Below are 21,494 nucleotides of genomic sequence, written 5' to 3' on the forward strand. Positions count from 1 at the left end.
CACAGCAGCGAGTTATGAAACAGTTTTAAAAAAAATAATAAAAGCAGGTGAAACTGTCTTTTATCCCAGGTGAAAGACTGGCTGACTTCTGCCTTAAATCAACAAAGGATGTCCTGCCCTGAGGCATTAATCCTCTGTTGGCATAAATAACCAGGTATCAGAGAAGGCTCTGGGAGGAAAAGGAAAGAGGCTTGTGCCATATTTTTTACTGAGAAGCCAGGGTGTATCTACTGGCTTCTGGCTCAGAGCATCTGCTTTTTACCTACATATATGACAGTGAGTAGATGGCAAATGTATTTTCATGCTCTTCACATTCTTTGGAATTGAGGCATGTAGGTAGGCAGCCCAAAGGCACCATTTTCTCCTGGGCTTTCTCTACCTCACACAATTTCCCTGTCCCACCCTCAATCCTTCTTAGAAAGAACACATGTTGGAAATGAGGGATAGAACCATCTCCCCGTGGCCCCACTCAGACCCTACCTCAGCATGTGTGGGCCTGATGCCAGCACCTGGGACCTCCGCCTGAACTAGCCAGGATAACACTGTGCCCCCTGGGCTCCAGAGAAGCTGTGGGGCACCACCAAATGCCTCTAATGCCCATAACGCAAGCCCTCTGGTGGGCTACCCTCTCCTGGCCTCTTGATCCTACATGCACCTTGCTTTCTTTCTCTCACTTCCAAACCTTTCTACTCTGCCTTGTGGAAGCCTCATTATAAGGTAAAAATAAAATGATTGTCCTATATTATCCACCTCTTTCCTGAGGGTTTTCTCCACATCTTGTTTTAATGGAAACCAGACTTCAATCTATGTGTCACTTCTCCCTGCGGCCCCCTGGGTTGGAGGCTTCTTGTTCTCCTAAGTCCCATGAAATGCAAGACAGGCAAGAAGAAGTCCCATCATCTTTGAGGTATATGCCATTGGCTGTGTACCAGTCTGGAGAAACCCAAATGTTTATCTTTTTGTTCTAACATATAATCCCCTGATGAAAAACAAAAATCACCTGAATGTGCAAAATGGTGCTTCTACAAAGCATTGTTCCCTAGTGCTGCCCCACAGTCTCTGAGATCCACACTAGTTGTCTCCCTCCCTGTCTCTCTCTCGCTCTTTCTTTCTCTCTCTCTCTGTCTCCTTTATTTCTCCAATTTCAGCATTTCAAACATTTACAAGACTGGTCAACCTGCCTCCCTTCACTCTCAGCAGTTGAGTTTATGCTGTACTGTGAGGTAGGGCCCTGGAGTGTAGCAACAGCCAGCAGAGATCAGACATAGGAGCTGCTGGGCTCTGAACCCGGGGCTCTCTGCTTCTTGGCTATGTAACTCTGGGCAAATTTTGTTTGCTTGTTTGTTTGTTTCTCTTTGCTTCAGTATCCTTCTGTAAAATGAGGGTGATAACATTTACTTTGTAGGGCTATTATGATGGTCAAAGGAGTTAATGCAAAGGAAGATAAGAATAGAGTCCAGAATATGATACAAACCTAAGAAATATTGCTTATTGTCTCCTTTTGTATTTCCAGGACTCTTTCTTTCACTAAGACTGTGGGCTTCTAGATATAGAACCTTCAAGGTGGAGGGCAGAGATGGGTCATATTCGCATAAGACTAGGAAGCTTTACTGATGTCTGCACGTATCATGGGAACAGGCAATGTGAGGTCTCAAGTCCAGGTCAAAGGAAATTTTCACAGAAGTGCATGTAGCTTATAACCTCCCCACCCATTGCACAATCCTTCCCAGTTTGGTCTTTGCTTATCACTAACAACTCATATCCCTTTTCTAAAAAGTTTTTTTAATTTTATTAAGTTTTTTTATATTTATTTTTGGGGAGACTGCAAACAGGGGAGAAGCAGAGAGAGGGGGACAGAGAATCTGAAGCAGGCTCTGAGCTGACAGGCTGACAGCAGTGAGCCTGATATGGGGCTTGAATTCATGAACCACAAGATCATGACCTGAGCCGAAGGTGGATGCTCAACCGAGTGAACCACCCAGGTGCCCCTAATTTTTATTAAGTTTTTAATTTTAATTCCAGTATAGTTAACAACTCATATCCCTTAATAAATGGAAGAGGTACCTTAAGGAAAAGCAGCAGTTGTGTCTAAAAATGCAATCTTTGGGGCACCTGAGGGGCTCAGTCGGTTAAGTGTCCAACTCAGCCGTGAGATAGAGCCCAAAGTCAGGCTCCTCACTGAGCATGGAGCCTGCTTGGTATTCTCTCTCTCCCTCTCTCTCTGCCTCTCCCTGCTTACACACATGATTCTCTCTCTCTTTCAAAAATATATAAATAAGCTTAAAAAATAAAAAATAAAAATGCAATCTTTGCCCTGATTCAGAATTGTTTGCCCTTAGGGGTATAATTTTGGCATTTTGTGGCATAGAAAATCTGCTTATGAGCACCAAGAAATCCATGTGGTGGATCCAGAGGGTTCTAGGAGATTTTTTCCACAGTGTCTGGGAAATACCAATATTAGAAAAATATATCTGCGTCACAAGAGGAGAACATGGTGCGTGGTGAACAAACCATCACAAAGGCTCTATTCTAAATGGTGGAGGGATGCAGTCCTAGGCAGGCATGAGCCATCAGCTGCAGAAGCTTCGGCCCTTGGTGCAGATACCTAATCTAGATCACCTCCACCCCAAGTACATTTGCATTTTCTATAAATCTACTTAACATTTAGTTTGTTTTCATATTAAAAGACTCAGTCTTCCTCTTCTATTATGCCCAGATGCCCTTTACATTGAAGTGCAATAAATTCCAAACACTCCAACCTGGCCTCAGGGGAGACCAAAGTGAACCACAGTTAGGCATAGATCATGGAGCCCAGATGTGGGGATGGTGCCGGCTCTACCACATGCACAAACTCATGTTCCCACTGGCTGACTCACACAGAGCACACCAGAACAGAACACCTGAAACAAAACAAACCTGGCCCTCCCAAGGTGAAGAACAGCCAAAATATCAGATCTGCAAAGGGAGTCCCTAATCTCTTAATAAAAAGCAATAAGAAAAAACAAGAATAAGGAAAAAGTATTATTTGCAAAATCCTTCTTTTCATGTCATCTCAAATAATTTGCCATTGTTCTCCCTCTTGTCACAGGCAATGTAGACCCATTTTTTCCATCTCCTTATGCCAGGTTTATTGCACCTTCCAACATCTGGTTCACATTTTTTTGTGAGGTTACAGTTAACAGCATTAGAAGTTTCCAGGTCCTTATCCCCATCCCCAGGAGTTCTGAATCCCATTAATGAGAAAGATCTGAAAGGTCTATATCTGTCCTATAGGACAGATACTTAGAACCTATGGTCATAATGGAAATTTGGTCTTCATCAAGGTGGCCTTTAGCAGGGTTTGCCCAGGACTATCTTGGACTTCGTACTGAATCTCCTCAATTTCAGGTATATTGGGACACATAGTCACCCTACTGTACCCAAGAACTTTATTAACAACACTGATGTTGAACATCTCTCTCCAGACAGTGTCTTTTAATTGGCATGGGGCGGTTGGGCATGAATGTGGTTCAAAAGTTCTACAAGGAGGTTCTGATGCTCAATGAAGTTTGAGGATCACACCTCTAAGATACGATCAGTTAGTTTTGATCAGGCCGGTGAAAAAAGGTTTCTCTTAGGACATGATGTGTCCTCTAATAGATGTCTAGCCTGACCCAATTTCTCAGAGGCCTTTCAGAAATACAGGTACTTGGGCATCTGGGTGGCTAAGTCGGTTGTGTGTTTGACTTGGGCTCAGGTCATGATCCCATGGTTCATGATTTCAAACTTCACATAGGGCTCTCTGCTGTCAGTGAAGAGCCTGCTTCAGATCTTTTGTCCCCATTTCTCTCTGCCCCTCCCCTACTTGCTCTCTTTCAAAAATAAATAAACATTAAAAAAAAAAAAGAAAAGAAATACAGGTAATTGTGGTTTAGCACTCTTCCAGTCCTCAAACAATCAAAAAGTGCCAAACAGGGAAATGAGAATATCCAACAAAATTGAGTAACTAAATGCATCATAGGGATATACCTGATATTGCTCTTAATATCCCCCCAAAATTAGATGAGAACAATTTCTAGGAACTCATGTATCTTACACCATAACATCTGGTTCCTCAAGAATCCAATGCCAATGAATTAAAAATTCAAACTGAAAAGGCCACCACTCAGGCTCAGCTGATGCCTCAATGGTGTGTACCTTCCATTGCTGACTGCGCCATCCCCAGCTACTGACTACATTCTCCTTATATTAAGATATCCCTCAATACATGCAGAAGAAAATCTGGAAACCCTTGGCAAAATCTGAGGATGCTTTTCAAAAAGAAAAATAAGGGGCGCCTGGTGGCGCAGTCGGTTAAGCGTCCGACTTCAGCCAGGTCACGATCTCGCGGTCCGGGAGTTCGAGCCCCGCGTCAGGCTCTGGGCTGATGGCTCAGAGCCTGGAGCCTGTTTCCGATTCTGTGTCTCCCTCTCTCTCTGCCCCTCGCCCGTTCATGATCTGTCTCTCTCTGTCCCAAAAATAAATAAACGTTGCAAAAAAAATTAAAAAAAAAAAAAACAAAAAGAAAAATAAATTTAAAAAACATTTTAAAAAAAGAACAAATGAAACCAAACCAAACAAAAAAAATTAAGAGCAAAAAAAGCGAAAAAGTATTCTTTAGTAGTTTTCAGTAAGTTTTGCTGCAGCTTGGATGAATTTTCTGTCTGGAATTTTCAGCTCACTCTCCTAGAAACCCAGTAGGAACTAGCATGAAGCTTTGGGAAAGGAGTCCACTTTGGCCTGCCTCATCCAGTTAGCAGGATACCTCTACCAAGTGACCAGGGCTGAAGTTTTTGACAGGAGGGTTTGGACTCAGGTAATAAGGAAGTGTTCCTTTACCTGCCATTGTTCTCAGTGCATTCCTATATGCCTCCTCATCAAGGCTAGGAGAGAACTCGGCCAGCAAGTCCCAGTGCTTTTTAAATCTGAGTAGTGGAGACCCATCCACAAGAAGGGACTGATTGCAAGCTGTATATAACGAGACTGGAAAATTATTACATTAAGGCAAGAGATGAGGATGGTTTATGACAGATACCTGAAGATTTAAATTGAATATATAAGACGAGCTATCAGTAATAAGTTGCTATTTACAGTAGCACAACTGTTAGAGCTCTGGTATTCATGACAAGATTCCGTGGATCCATGTACCAGAGTTACCCAGAGAGTGGAAAAAATATGGATTCTGTAAGTATAACTCGATAGATCTCAAACCGATAATCTGGTGTTGGAACCTAGGAATCTCTATTTTTCAAAACTCTTCAGGTAATTTTTGCTCATGTCTGGTCTGTAAGCTAACTCTGTAGGCCTTTTTTATTCCATCAGCCATGTCTCCAAGAAGACTAGAAGACTGTAGACCTATGTTCTAATCTGACATGATTCTACATGTTTATTTTTTGTTTTTGAGAGAGAAACAGAGAGCATGAGGGGACAGGGGAGGGGCAGAGAGAAAAGAGAGAACAGAGGATCTGAAGCAGGCTCCATGCTGACAGCAGAGAGCCCGATGCAAGGCTTGAACTCACAAATCATAAGATCATTACCTGAAGTTGGATGCTTAACCAACTGAACCACACAGGTGCCTCTAATCTGACATGATTGTAAAGAAAAGATGAGAACCTTGGGGTCTTCAGTTTTCAGATAAAAAATCGACTGAAGACTGGCTACTATTATTGTCCTTTCGAATTTCTCTGATGCCCAGCTCTTCATTCATCTAATGAGCTCCCCTGGCCTTCATGGACAAGGTCTGTACCTGGTACCCATCATCTGCCAGGCAGAGAAAGTAAAGGTGCTTTATTATTAGGTGACCATATCACTGATCCTTTGAAAATGAAAGGGGGCACTATTAATAATCACTCCAAATAGTAGGCATAAACTGGGACTGCCTGAGGCAAACCCTTTTGTATATCCATTCTGTTAATTCTCACTAAGCCTCTACCACCACAAACCCCTATTCCTTGAATTTGTTGATTAGTGACAAAGTCTCTCTGAAACTTCTTTCTCCCCCACCCACTACAAAAGCTTTTGACATTCCAGTGTTTGATTGAAGGTTTGTGGCCTTACATCTAACCCTAGTCTTCTTTTAAATTCTCTTTATTACAACATATTTCTGAATTTATTATTCACTTGCATGTTTTACACTTTACCACGTAGGCATGAATCCACAAGTAATGTCTGCATTGTTCTCCCTGTTTTAAAACTGTATGTGTTATTCCACAGTCTGCCTGTTCTCACCAACACTATGTTTTTAGAGATCTCTCACTCTACCATTCACTTTAAACACTGTGTTGAAGTGTTTTCTTATAGACCACAATTCGGGTATCCATTCTCCTATTCATGTACATTTATGTATATGTAATTTTTTGCTGTTACAAACAATGCTGCTATAAAAATTCTTCTATATATATTCTTTTGGAACATGTATGCAAGTTTTTCTAAGATGTATTCCTAGAAGTTGAATTTGGGGTCATAGGTTTGTGCCTCTTCAACTGTAGCAGATATTGTTAAATTTTTCTCTAAAATGATTGTGCCAGTTTATATTCTCATAATCTGCACAGAAAAGCTCCCCTTCTGCCCCATCCTTGCCAACACATGGTATTATCAGCTGTGTTAATTTTATTGTTCTGGTATATGAAATAGCACTTTCTTATTTCAAATTGCATTTCCCTGATTATTAGTGATGTTGAACATCTTTTCACATATTTACTAGCTATTCAGGGTTCCTCTTTTATGAAATGTCCATTCATATTCTTTGCTTTTTTTACTCTTGCTGATTTGTGGTAGTTCTTTATAAATTCTGGATAGAATCCTTTGTTGGTTATATGCTTTATAGATCTCCTAGTCTGTGGGTAGAATTTTAATTTTGCTGTTGTTGTCTCTTGTTGAACATAAAGTTTTATTTTACTGGAGTCAGTTTTTTATCTGTCTTTCCCCTTATGATTTGTGCTTTCTTCATGTCTTATTTAAGATTCGTCCTCTACCTCGAGAGCAAAAAAGATATTCTCTTGTATTTTCTTTTAAAAGTTGAAAACTTTCGGGGTGCCTGGGTGGCTCAGTCGGTTAAGCGTCTGACTTTGGCTCGGGTCATGATCTGGTGGTTGACGAGTTCCAGCCCCACTTCCAGCTCTGTACTGACAGCTTGGAGCCTGGAGCCTGCTTTGTATTGTGTCTCCCTCTCTCTCTGCCCCTTCCCCACTCATGCTCTGTCTCTCAATAAATAAATAAAACATTTAAAAAATTTTTTAAAAAGCTTAAAACTTTTATTCTTTATGAATATTCTTTATTCATGCTTTCCTCATGTTAGAATTGATTTTTTATTGCTGAGATGAGTTAGAAATCTAACTTCATTTTTCCCCCCAGGGATAACCGATTGTCCTAGTATCATTTATTAACTGGTCCATTCTTTCTCCCCCTGCTCTGTAAGGCCATCTAAGTTACTTATCAGGAATGTCTTTTACTCTTTTATCCCATTGATCTATTTGTCTACCCCACACACCATTACCACAATCTTAATTAACATAGCTTTACAATCAGGTTTGAGATCTTGTAGGTAAATATCCTGTTTTTTCTTCTTCAAAATTGTCTCTGCCATTCTTGTTAGAGCCTGGAATATTTACTATCTGAAATAGTTTGCAAATTTTTAGTGTAGGTTGATCGGCAAGGATGTTATTGGGCCACGGAGCAAAGGATGGTACTTGTTCAGGGTCCCTGAGTGTGAACAGTGAGTTCTCTCCTGTGAATCTCTGTCACCTTCTTCTCCGGTGCTCCACTGAGGCTGCTGGGGTTATGATGGCCTGGGGTCAGAGACACTTGAAAACTCTGAAGGCTCTAGCCCCTTCTTCTCTACCACATCAAACTTTATTAAAATGTACTTCAGTTGACCCTTGACCAATGCAGGGATTATGGATTCTGACTCCTCAACACAGTATAAAATCCATATACAACTTTTGACTCCCTCAAAATGTAACTACTAATAGCTTACTGTTGACCAGAAGCCTTACTGATGATATAGTCAATTAACACATATTTTGTATGTTATATACATTATATCCTGTATTCTTACAATAAAGTAAGCTAGAGGAAAGGAAATGTTATTAAGAAAATCATAGAGAAGAGAAAATACATTCATAGTACTGTATTGTATAAAATCTACATATAAGTGGACCTGTGCAATTCAGACCTATGTTGTTCAAGAGTCAACTGTACATCTCTCAATAAATGTAATTTATGCACAATTATAAAAATTAAGATGGAATGCAGTTTTCTAGTTGACATGGTGTTACATTTTGTAGATATTAAAATTAAAGATGTAATATTTAGAGAGGTGTCCTGACTTAGAGATCCAGAATTGAGGACACAGGAACCAAATTCTTGGGTTCAAATCCCGACCCTACCACCTACTAGCAGAGTGATTACTATGGGCCTCAGGACCCTCAGGTGTAGCATGGAGATGGAAGTAGTACCAGAGGGATGCTGAACAGCACATGAGTTAGTGTGAGACAAGTGCCCAGAACAGAGCCGGGAGCATAACAAGTACCAGGCAGGTGTTTGCTGAGATTACTATTTTATTTTGTAGTTTTCTCTTCATATTTTTAAGGTTTATTTATTTTTGAGAGAGAGAGAGGACAGAGACAGAGGGAGAGCGAGAGGGAGAGAGAGAATCCTAAGCAGGCTCTGCACTGCACTGTCAGCAAGGAGTCCGATGTGGGGCTGGAACTCCTGAACTGGGGTCATGACCTGAGCAGAAATCAAGAGCTGGTCGCTTAACCGACTGAGCCACCCTGGCATCCCTCTTTTCATATTTCATAGCCTATGCCACTTTAAGTTTATTTTCAAGCACTTAAAAAAATAAATAAATAAGCACTTGCAGCCAAATGCTCTACCCCTGAGCTATACCCCCAACTTCAATAAGCACTTGAAAATCCATTAGGCCTCAAGCACTGTCTCTATAGCTCCTCATGATGTAGACAAGCCCTGCCCATCTTTGGGGAAGCAGCGGCATCTCTGCTGCTCTGGGTGTGCTTTTTCTCTTGGGCTTACCTTCTGTTTGGCCTACCTGTATTCACCATCAGAGAAGCAAGATCTAGAAGGCTGAATTTAGCATTAAGCCCTTTGGGAGAAAGGACCAGGAAAGCCACTAAGCTGTTTTGGTTCTAAACCTTAGTTTGGGACTTTGTGAAGTCAGCTTAATTCATCAGGACACAGTGTTAAAGTGGTCATATGATTAGAGTAGAAGAGAACCTGCCTTTGTCGGGCCTCTTCTCCATATTGGATTTGAACCTACATATAGGTTGTGTGGGTTCAAAATCCTGGGTGCTAACAAAGACATCATTACTCAAAATGTTTATTCACAAGATACATTCTAGAGTAAAAGTGCAATTGGCCACAACCATCCCTGAATGTAGAAATCCCCTACATCTACCTAGCTTGAACTCCTTAGGGTGGATTCCGAGTTCTTTGCTAACCATTCTACCCTCAGCCTGGGCTATGTGTTAATAATATTTTTTCTGCAATCCAGGCAACCTGAACCAAAGAGAACCTTGGAGATTAGTTGCTGTGTGGCTATGTTTCCCTTTTCCGTCTGTTATATTTAGGTAGACTTCAAAACACCAATACCCGTAGTTGGCATGATTTTATATCAAACCATTTTATGAGTTCTTATTCTCATTTTCCTCCCTGTAAATCTGAGCATTACTATGTAATGAATATTGTCTTTGTAAGTTGGTGAGAGACCTCCCTCTACTGGGCAGACACACAGCTGCTGCCCAGACTTACAATGAGGAGTACTCATCTTCACATTATATATTGAAAAAGAAAATAGTTTTTGTCTTTGGTTAAAAATGAAAGTTTTATAATGCAGTTGATCTTAACCTGGTTTGACCTAGGATGAATTGTCCCCAAGTCTCTGCCTCTTCTTTCCTTTATCCTTTGCACAAAGCAGCCGAATGAGTGTTGCCGTGACCTGTCACCGTAATGACTGAAACAACACCAGGCTGTTGTTGGCTTTTTCATTGCCGTGATGTGAAAAACTGATGCAGAGCCAGCAGGCAAAACCACAGTGCCTTTAACTTAGTCCTGTAAGTGGAGACGTTTATTCTAAAGACAATTCTATTGTAGATTCAGGCTATGCACAGGTCCAACACAGCGAGTTGCTAAGTTCTGTGGCTTCCTAATGCAGGGTAGTGTTTCTAATGCCTTCTTTGGGGAGAAATTCTGTAGCCTTTCTACAACTGCTTTCCATGGTTTCTCCCTCCCCCACAAATTCTTTGTTCATTCTTAATAAACAGGTGCTGTCTGGGCAGATGGAGCAGCATGTTCGTGCATTGGGAGAAAGGAGTATTTGAGATCTATTGTGACTTTTCTATTAACTCAGAGAAACTAGGACACTGGGATGCAGATGTAATAATGCTGGAGAGGTGAGCTGGGGACAAGTTGAATGAGTCTGTGATGCTGACTTTAGATTTGATCCTGAGACAAAGGGTCACGATCTTAAAAGCCTTCAGGGTATAGGTAGACCTGAAAGTGACTGAAATGGCTGAATGACACAGGAGAGAAAGTGACCCATTCAAAGAGTACAACCACAATTTTCCCAGCCCATGGTTGCCTTGTGCAAGTGATTCCCGCCCCCCCCCCCCAATTAATCTGTACTTAAGAATTTTGGCAACTAATTAAAAAAAACCAACCCTTAGTTTAGGCTACCTTGTGAAACAAGTTAGTAAGATCATGGAACGGACAAGTGATGAGGGCATGGACCAAGATTTGGTCAATGAGAAAGAACTCATCTCTGCTGTTCTGTTCCTGGAGTTGTCCCTAACTGGTTAGTTCTCTTTATAACAAATTCTCAGAATGATATGGATTGAGTTCCTAGTCTGGCAAAATGCTATTCAGCTTCTCCACAATATGCTTTGTCTAACCCATAGAAGTAAGTCTACTGTTTATGACAGACCCATTTTTTATCTGACTGTGGACCAGTGACTCTGCGCATAGAAGGTGCTTAGTTCACACCAAATAAATGAATGAATGCAAGAATGTTTCATTTCCTCTCACAGAAAATACAATCCCCTGGATTAGATGAAAGCTTATGCCCTCCATAAGTGATGGCAGACAGCTTTATTATAGGGCTATAAAATAAACTTGTCATTTCCAGCTCAAGGCTGACTTAATTATATACCAAAGGAGGGTGCTGAAACCTATTATTTTTATGTGAGTAAAAGAGTAGATGGTGAGGAGAAATGTCAGGATATGTTGCCTTTGCAGGCCCTTGGGAATAGAGTGTCAGTACTAGAGTCAAAAGTACTAAGAGCAGTAAAGAAAGTAAAACTTCCAAAGAAGGCGATGGAGATTATCCTCCAAAAAAGGAGATTCCATTGTTAGACCACGGCCACTTGTGGGGACACTTTTCTTCAATCACTCATTCAACATCCTTTACCAAGAAAGTGCTCTTTATCAGGTTCTGGGAGTAGATCAGTGAAAAAGACATTGCTGTGGCCCTCATAAGCAGATAATCACAACACAGGAAGAGGAGTACATGGAAGGGAAGGTGCAGGGTATTTGAGGAACTCTTAGGAAGATGGGATGGGAGTCCTGAGGGTGTTGTGTGGACACAATGCCTGTGTGGATAATTATAAGATGAGTGGAAGTGACCCAGGAGAAGATACTTCTTTGGGGGATGGGGTGGGATGGGCAGGGATGTGTACCAAGCAGAAGGAAGAGTTTACTCAAAGCCCAGGAGGAGACAGCAAGCTTCATATGCCTCTAGAAGGAAATGAAGTTTATTCTAGCTGGAGTTTAGAGTGTGAAAGTGAAGTGGTAATATCTCACTCTGGAGCCTTAATTAGAGGACAGACCCCAAAAGGGCCTTGTAACCATGTTGAAGACTTTGGACTTTAACCTAAGAACAAAGGGAAACCACAGAATTTTAATCAAGAAACTCATCAAGGGATTCACATGATCACACTTACATTTTAGAATGGGAAGTAGAAGGATTGAACTGGAGCAGACTTGAAGCAGAGGGATCAATTAGGTGCTTGTTGTCATAATCCAGAAGAGAGCTGACAGCAGCCTGGAGTAGAAGAATGGCAGAATGGTTAGAGAAAACTATGTAGATGTGAAGTGTTCTTAAGAGATCAGTCTTCTCTCTCTCATACACACACATGTCCCTCAGGAACTGATGAGTGAAGGTGGTCTAAGAGGAAATCAGGGATGAGGGCTGCGGTGTTGGGCCCACTGAGATAAGAGACACATGAGGGGGAGCAGGTTGAGTGGCGGGAGGTGAATATATCCAGTAAAAAGTCTCATAAAGGGATCTTAAAGTGGGAGATTTGTGACACGTCACTATTTTGATGATAACTGAAGCTGTATGAGGGAATGTTCTCTCATTTCTTGTCATGGGGATCAGCAGGTGGACAGGGAACCAAGGGGTGCCCAGGTGGCTTAGCCGGTTAAGCTTCCGACTTCAGCTCAGGTCATGAGCCTCTGTAAGTTCGAGCTCCATGTGGGACTCTGTACTGACAGCTTGGAGTCTGGAGCCTACTTTGGAATCTGTGACTCCTCTCTCTCTGCCTCTCCCTCGCTCATGCTCTGTCTCTCTCTCTCTCAAAAACTAATGTTAAAAAAAATTTTTTTTTAAATGTTGGTTAAGGTAAAGGACACAAAAGTCACATTTGTGTGCAAAATGATCAAACATTTTAGGTTAACTTAAAAATGTAAATATATTCACATGGCAATCTTTGATATAGAATTATGGCTTTTAAAAAACTTGGGCCCAGTGATTGGAATTCTATGTGAATTCTATTAGAATAGAATTCTATTCTTTTTGCTTAGATCACACTTAGAATGCACCACCTGGGATTTCTAGTTTCGGTTTCTATAAAGTGGAACAAGAACCAAGAGGCACTTGCAAAAAATTCCAAATGTATTGTCTCTAGATGTTTACTTTTCTTTTTGGTTATTTATGGTTGTCTCAGTCAACCTAATTCATTTTTTAAAAGCCATTTTTCTTTACTGAATCTTTCTAAAGCATTCAACTTTTTCTTTTTGAAATCACATTTTATCAGATTATGGAATATTTCATTACAGTGGATATACAATAATGAGTGGCGTTCGGCAAGGAACAAATATGCATGGTAAGTTCACAACTCAATGGGTGGGAACATTTTACAAAGTAATGGGGCAGCCTGAGCATGGGCCAGTGTTTTACAACGAGAATGGGGAATATTGGTCTATCTATTGATACGATGAGATGGTTTAAGAGAGCTTCTACTATAATTAAATCTTATGAATACAAATATAGTGATATTTGTTTTTAAGTCCTAAATTCTGTTTTGCAAAATCAGCCTTTAAAATAAAACATTTGGGGCGCCTGGGTGGCTCAGTCGGTTAAGCATCCGACTTCAGCTCAGGTCACGATCTCACGGTCCGTGAGTTTGAGCCCCGCATCGGGCTCTGGGCTGATGGCTCAGAGCCTGGAGCCTGCTTCGGATTCTGTGTCTCCCTGTCTCTCTGCCCCTCCCCCGTTCATGCTCTGTCTCTCTCTGTCTCAAAAATAAATAAACGTTTAAAAAATTTTTTTAAAAAATAAAATAAAAAAATAAAACATTTACCTCTCCATCTATCAGAATATCTGCTTATTACAGGAGCAATAAGGCATAAACAAGTTAATCTCCTTTTATTTTTCAAATAAAAAAAATAGAATTCCGTATTAAAACAGTGATCTTAACGTTACACTAACTCTTGATCACCAAGAACAAATTTCATAGTCAATAGGAACTTGCCTTTCCTACTGTTTCCGAAATGTTTCGAACTTTTCCCATACCTAATCTTAAGCACAGATAGTGATTTGATTGCTGCATTTTAAAATCACTCCTTTGAGCTTCCCATCATTGGCCTTTTTTAGCAGTTTGTGTTCAACCTGGTGGACTGCATATCATCAAAGTGGCTTTGTCTCTCTCACTTACTGGCTCACCAGAAGTGTTTCAGACAAGAAAGCTTTATTTCCCAGTCTGCTAAAATTTCCCTGGGTTCCTTATTCTGCCTGTCTGAGCTCCTCTTTCTTTGTTTCTTCTACATGAATAAAAGACATTAAAAAAAAAGATGTGCAGAGCATTGCTATGTGAATAAAATAAAATTCCTATTCCAATGACAGACCTCCCTACTGATTTATTTATTTTGTCTCGATGGAGGAGAAAAACAGTTTCCCTTCTGAATTCAGCATTTCTCATCTCCACCTGGCCTTACCAACTTTGTTCCTCCTCCTGTCTTCCCTCCTGTTCTTTGACACTGTCATCTCCATCCGCCTGTGATCCCAAATCATAAATGTAAGTGGCATCCTGGTCTCTCTTCTTTAAACACCATACCCTACTGGTCACCACCCATTATCAATTCTGTCTTCCAAATGTATCCTCCCAGGGGCACCTAGGTGGCTCAGTTGGTTAAGCATCTGACCTTTGGTTTCAGTTCAGGTCATGATCTCACGGTTTGTGAGATTGAGCCCCAAGTCAGGCTCTAGCACTGAAGGCACAGAGCCTACTTGGGATTCTCCCTCTCCCTTTCTCTCTGCCCCTCTCCCACTCATGCTCTAAACAAACAAACAAACAAACAAACAAACAAACAAACAAACAAACAAGCTTTAAAAAAAGAAACCTTCCTACCAAATGTATCCTCTCAACTTTCTCCCCACTTGATTCTTTCACCTGGATTACAGCCTCAGGCTCCTCCTAGTTTACCTTCTTCCCACTGGATTCAGTCCATCTTTCATTAGTCACCCCCACTGCTGCCAAAGTGATATTTTCTAAAAGTGCAAAAACATGCACGTCGTCTGTCTCTGTGAAACCCCACATAGCCACACACTCCCTGCAGGATGAAGTGCCAGCTCCTGCTGGGGCTCCTATCTCTCCCTCACCTCTGCAAGTTCCAGACTCCCTGAGTTGGCCAACTCCACTGCATGGTTTCACGTCCGTTGCCCAGTGTGTGTCCCCTCCATCTAGAGGGCCCTTCTCCACTTGGAAGCATGGCAAACCCCTACTCATCGTTTAAAACCCATGTATCACTTTCTCCCAGCAGCTATCCTATGGCACCTCTGTTCCTCCCTCCTTCCTGGGTGTCACTCTGGAGTACTGGTCTGCCTCCAGGGTGCAGATATTATCAGAAAGTCCATTTCCTCATAAGACCATGGACTCCTTGGCCACTGTTTCACTCGTCTCGGTTACCTAGCAAAGTGCTGGCTGCACTGAAGAACACAAAAATGTATTAATAGTTGGTGTATCAATTATTTAATAAACATGCAAATGAATGTTCCTAGCAGAGTTTCCTTTTATCCTGCATACTCTTGGGGAAAACTACAGTTCAGAATAAGGGATATGTTCACCGCATCTGGCTCTAGTGGAATTACAGGCAGGATAGAATAGATCTCCATGAGGAACGAAATAAGCTGGCTGGATACCCCAGATATCTTCTGGGGTCACTTCTGGGGATTAGAAAAGAAGAACAGCTGGTCTCTATGTACACTGGGTTTTCCTCACACTGGAAGGAAACTCTACCAGCAGGCTGGTAACATGGGGCTTTTTCTGGCATGCTTTGTGGAAACTACCCCCATAAGGTCAGCTGAACTGTGTATAACAGTAAATGTCACTTAAAAATCTCTGAGATTTAATGAGCACTCACAGCATTGTGTGGCAACCTTAGGGAGAGAGGATTTGGAGCAAGGGCTTAATGAGTCAGCGATTTGGAATGTGCGGTTTATTATCAGTGTAGTAAAACCTATAACTGCTGAGGTGACGTTGTCTATAAAGTAGGCCTCCATTTACTGTTAGGCTTGTAGGGAGGGAAGCTACCCTCCAGCTCCAGAACAACAAATGCAACAGTGAACCAGTGATTCTTACTAAATTAGTTAGGATTCTGGATTGCTGATGAAACATCTGAGCTCAATTAGCTTAAGTATAAAAGGGGAATTTATGATGAGAATATAAGTGTGTCTCAGGGAAGCCAAGAATAAGAACACAATTGCTAGAACCGGACCCAAAGGGACTCTGGTTTCTCTCTTATACTTTTTTATCTCTGAGCAGTTTTAAGTTTTCCTACTTCCTACCTTTTGTAGATCAACCACCTCTCCTTGCAAATGAGAAAGTTTTTCTTTTTAATGGTTAAAAATTTTATTTTAAAAAGTACCATATAGTCGGGGCACCTGGGTGGCTCAGTTGGTGGGACATCCGACTCTTGATTTCAACTCAGGTCATTGATCCCAGGGTCTGGGGGGTTGAGCCCACATCAGACTCTGTGCTGAGCATGGAGCCTGCTTAAGATTCTCTCTCTGTCTCTACACCTGCTCCTCTCCTGTTCACTCACATATTCTCTCTCTCTCTCTCTCTCTCAAAAAAATACCATATAGTCAAATTGACTTTTTTCTTTTGAAAAACATTTATGAATTTTGTGAATTTTAACACAGGTATAAATTTGTGTAACTACCAGCACAACCAGGATGCAAACATTTTCGTGGCCCTCAAAACTGCCTCATTCTACTGCTTTGTAGTCATCCCCTACCTCCACCTATAATAACCCTGGCAACCTCTCCTGTGTTCCCCATCACTGGAGTTTTTCTTTTTGAGAATGTTGTATAAATGGAATCATACACTATGCAACTTCTTGGACCTGGCTTCCTTCGATCAGCATGGTGTCTTTGAGATTAACTCAAGTGGATATGTTTATCAGTAGTTTCTTCCTTTTTATAGTTGAACAGTATTCCATTGCATAGATGTACCAGAGTTTGTTTATCCATCTACTGAAGAATGCGATAGTCTTAATGCTTACCTCTTTGGCTGCCTGGTAAGCCAAAGATTAACTGATGAAAAAGATTAACTGATGTTCTTGGCTTCAATTCCAGAACCCCCTGCAAGACATTCAGAGGCTCAGCATAGGTTAGACTGCCATCCCTGGAGAAATCAGCTTAGAATGGGGATAAGGAGTTAGGATTGGTCCGGCTTGGGTCTGTGCTCAGCCAGCCGGTGCATCATCTCTAGATGACTACAGGAGTGTAGTCATGGAGAGCAGGACAGCCACCATAGAAATGCTGGGGATGGAGAGGGAGAGGAGTGAGTGGTGGAGAAATAGTACATTCCCAACCTGTTCTCCTATGAACGGTTCTTCCTCTTTTCCCTGATACATCGGTCTAAAACGTATGGTTCTCCAACCTTCATTCATTCATAAGCTCTCAGAGTTCACTGCAAACTCCATTTGGTGGGAACAATTATGTCCCTTCATTGTCTGAATGGTGACAGATGGGTAGTGATTCCCCATGGGGTGCATGGCCTGGCCCATTCACCTTCTCTGCCCTGGCCCTCCTCTCTCAGCACTGTGACTTGCCTGGATGTCCTTAGCAATGGTGAGGCTTCAAGCAGAAGATTAAAGAAACATAGTTTAAGCCCAACCTGGGGCAGACATTTTTCTTGCAAGTCATGTTCTCATCTCCCATTTGTCTTTTCTTTCTTTGAAAGATAAAAGGCTTCTTTTTCTTGTTTTCCCATTTAAGGAGTCTTTCCAATCAGTGCTGCACTGCCTTCAAATACATTTATTCTAGCCAGTGCACAACAATGGCTGTGATTGGCTACAGGTTGAAAGCGGGCTTCTGCTCAGCTTTGTCTGTCACCCACATATCGCTTGCATCAAACAGAACTGCCTCTGCTTAAATCCCTAAAGCCAAGGAAATGAAAAGAAAAAGCCAAACCATAGTTGCTCTCTCTCTCTCTCTCTCTCTCTCTCTCAGTGCCTCAGCCTTTGTTCCTGAGGAAAGGGAGAGATAGAGGAGGGTGACCTCAGGCGTAAATTCAACCTCCTCCTCCTTCAACCAGAGGCTTGCTCCTGTGATCTCTGCTACATGCAAGCTCTCTGTGTAGATTTTATTAGAGGAAAGAATCCCAATACTGAAAAAAAAAGTCTGACAACCACCGCCCCGGCCAAACACACAGACACTGAAAGTCCTACACTAGTACATGCCAGGAGTCTTGCTTCTGTTTCATCTGTTTTGCTCATCTTTTGAGGATTTTTCTTATTTTGAAGTTGCTTCTCCAGGATCTACCTAGTACATAATCTAGTTATCCCTTCTTGGTGTATTCAGGAAGATTTTTTTTTTTTTTTTGGTTTTAAGTTTTTAAAAAGTTACTGGTACAATCAATGTTCACTGTACAAAATTATGAAATGTCTGAAAGAAAAAAAATAGGTGACTAAAAATTATCCTTCAGTTCCACCACCTAGAGACAGCTACTTTTAACATCCAGTCCAACACCAAATCCTGTAATTGTACCTTTAATGTATTTGGAAAATCTATCTCTTTATTCCATTTCTATAGCCACCATCCTAGTTCAATTTTTTTTTTAACGTTTATTTATTTTTGAGACAGAGAGAGACAGAGCATGAACGGGGGAGGGTCAGAGAGAGGGAGACACAGAATCTGAAACAGGCTCCAGGCTCTGAGCTGTCAGCACAGAGCCCAATGTGGGGCTCGAACTCACGGACTACAAGTCATGACCTGAGCCGAAGTCGGCCGCTTAACCGACTGAGCCACCCAGGTGCCCCCCTAGTTCAATTTTTAATCAGACTCTTAATCTGTTAAAAATAGAAATCCAACTTCTCACTTTTTTTGGTTAAAACCTTTCAGTGGCCTCAAGTGGACAAGCAAAAAACACTTTTCCTGTGAGCCACAAGGGGCTGCTTGCTCTGGCTCTTGGAACTTCTTTCCCCAGTGAACTCCACTACATTTGCTCCGAGGGTCCCATGTCAGTCCCCTAGAACTCCACTTGCACGATAAATCTGAGAAATTCCTTCAGATGTCTAGCATGTGTTGGCATAAACCCCTGGGTTTCCCTGCTAATACAGAGGATTTCCTCTCTGGTTATTTCATCAAGAATGTGAGAAAGGAGAGGTACATGGAATCATGTTGCCATCTTGCCTCCTTAAGAAAAAAACGAATTCTCGCTCAACAATCAGCTATGCCTTTTTATGAAGTGCCAGCTGCATCCCTAAGACATGGCGATGAAGGTCAGAATAAACAGATGTGGCCATATTGCATGCCTGATCACCAGAAAGAGCTGCCTTGAACATTGGCAAAGCAACATTGTTACCATCTTTGACCTCAACTACACGATCTGTTGTATGCATGCAAATTCAATGGCACTGTCTAAACTGAGACTGGGAAGCTTGTGATCGATGGGAAGTATGCCTCTGTCTTGTAACATCAAAGGGGGATGATGCTTGTGCTAAATGTGCTTTGGAGTCCACTAGTGTCTTTACTACCTAACAGAAATCTGGGTCTCACTTAAAGGGTAGACTCCAAAGGGCTATCATCTCTGCCCCTTCTGCCGATGCTAGTGCTGGCAGTAAAGCATTAGAGGTATGACCACTCCCTCAAGATTGTCAGCAATGTCCCCTGAACCACCTCTTGGCCTCCCTGGCCCAGGTTATTATGATAACATTGGCATTGTGGAAGGTTGATTACCATGTTTATGCTATTACTGCCATGTAGAAAATTTTAGATAGCTCCTTTGGAAGACTGGCATGATGGCTGGGGTGCTGCCCAGAACACCACCCTTACACCCACTGGCATTGTCAAGGCTGTGGGAAGGGCCTCCCTGAGTTTAACAGGAAACTTACTGGCATGGTCTCTTAAGTTCCTATTCCCTGTCATGGATCTGACCTGACCTCTGGAGAAAGTTGCAAAATAAGACAACACTTGAAAAGTGCTAAAGTAAGCGTCAGAGGGGTATCCCAGGTGACAATGAGGTTTTACAGTAGTGCCTACCCTTTCACCTCTGATGTTGGGTCTGCTATTGCCCTCACAACGTTACAAGCTTATTTTCTATTATAATGATGAATTTGGCTCTAGCATCTCTGTGGTAGACTTCACAGTCCATGTGGCCCCTACTTAATAAGCACCCTAGACCAACAGCCCCAGCAACAACATCAGAAGAGTTGGCCTTTGGGTGGGTGGGGGGGGGGTTCACTGTCTGTTATAAACTGAATTACGTACGTCCCCCCCCCACACACACACGTACACAATTCTTACATTGAAGCCTTAACCCCAATGTTATAGTATTTGGAATTTGGGCTTTGGGGAGATGATTAGGTTTAGATGAAGTCATGAGGGTGGGGTTCCCATGATGGGATTAGAGTTCTTATAAGAAAAGACACAAAGGAGAAGGCAGCTGTTTACAAGCCAGAAAGAGAGTTCTTACCACAAACCAACCAAGATGGCACCTTGACCTTGGGCTTCAAGCCTCCAGAACTATAAAAAAAATAAATTTCTATTGTTTAAGCCACCCACTCTCTCTTACTTTGTTTTGGTAGCCCAAGATGACAGAGACTGGCCTAGCTCTATTCCTTCATCACTTAGAATCTCTCCTCCTTGATACATTTCTATCTCAAGTCTCCTGGAGAAGAGGAGGAGCTTATAGAGATAGCTAGTCATGTATCATCAGTTACATTAATCAAGTCTATACATTGTCTCCCCACAAAGAAGTTAAATGAAGCAAACTAAAACAAAATAAAAGTAAAACAACAATACAAAAGAAACAAAACGGAGTACTCTCCAACAGTTCAAATCAGAAAGCCAAACGCTATAAAAGAAAAAAGAAAAACAAGAATGGTAAGTGGTTAGCAGCCTAAATCCCCTGGTTGAACTCTCTTGTGGGCAAATGAGATTTTCTGAGAAGAATCAGGGTCTATTACTTGTTACCCCCAATGGAAGACTTTAATGATAAATAATTAAGGAAACAAAAGTCGTACCTGAAGCTTCTTCCTTTTCTGACAACATGTATTGGCAACTCTTGTCTCTATAAAATCATGTTTCTAAACTGCCTGACAAGGAATGGATTAACCCTTTAGTAAGTAACCTGTCTTGGGACCAGTCTTCCCTCACACTTCACACATCACTCTACTTTTACATGAATATGTAGCAATCTAAGCATTTGTATAGCAATATGTATGGTTATAAATGATTTTCACATGTATTACCTAATTCCAATTCCTATATTCAAGTGCAAATTAGCCACATCTCAGGAATCTCCAGTCTTGGGTCTCTAATCTCTGTATTTTCAATAATTTGAATTTAAATGCTGAAGCGGGTCACCTTTGAGCCTTCTACTTTCTCTTCTTATGCCCCAAGACCCCACTCTCCCCTTTACTGACCTGTGGTCTTTACCTGATAAAATGCTCAGTTTGAGTGCAGTGGTTTGATAAATATTTGTTGAGTGAATAAGTGAATGAGTAAATACATGAAGATTTCTTTTTTTAAATTTTGTAATGTTTATTTATTTTCGAGAGAGAGAGTGAGAGAGAGAGAGAGAGCAAGTGGGGCAGGAAGAGAGAGGGAGGGAGACACAGAATCCAAAGCAGGCTCCAGGCTCTGAGCTGTCCTCAAAGAGCCTGATGCAGGGTTCAAACTCGTGAACTGTGAGATTGTGACCTGAGCTGAAGTCAGATACTTAACCCACTGAGCC

At 41.6% G+C, this 21,494-nt stretch overlaps 1 long non-coding RNA gene across 2 annotated transcripts in view; it reads right to left on the reverse strand.

Moving 5' to 3' along the window:
• LOC147582429 (uncharacterized) overlaps positions 1–12,076 on the reverse strand; it is a 67,534-nt gene extending 55,458 nt beyond the window's left edge. For both annotated transcript variants that reach the window (XR_015249094.1, XR_015249093.1), the window contains exon 1: positions 11,973–12,076. This is a non-coding gene — a long non-coding RNA (uncharacterized LOC147582429). The remainder of the gene's footprint in view (positions 1–11,972) is intronic.
• Between the last annotated feature and the right edge of the window lie 9,418 nt (positions 12,077–21,494).

The sequence above is a fragment of the Puma concolor genome, chromosome A3 (assembly GCF_028749965.1).
Source record: "Puma concolor isolate L17-30 chromosome A3, mPumCon1.1.hap2, whole genome shotgun sequence".
Classification (NCBI taxonomy): domain Eukaryota; kingdom Metazoa; phylum Chordata; class Mammalia; order Carnivora; family Felidae; genus Puma; species Puma concolor.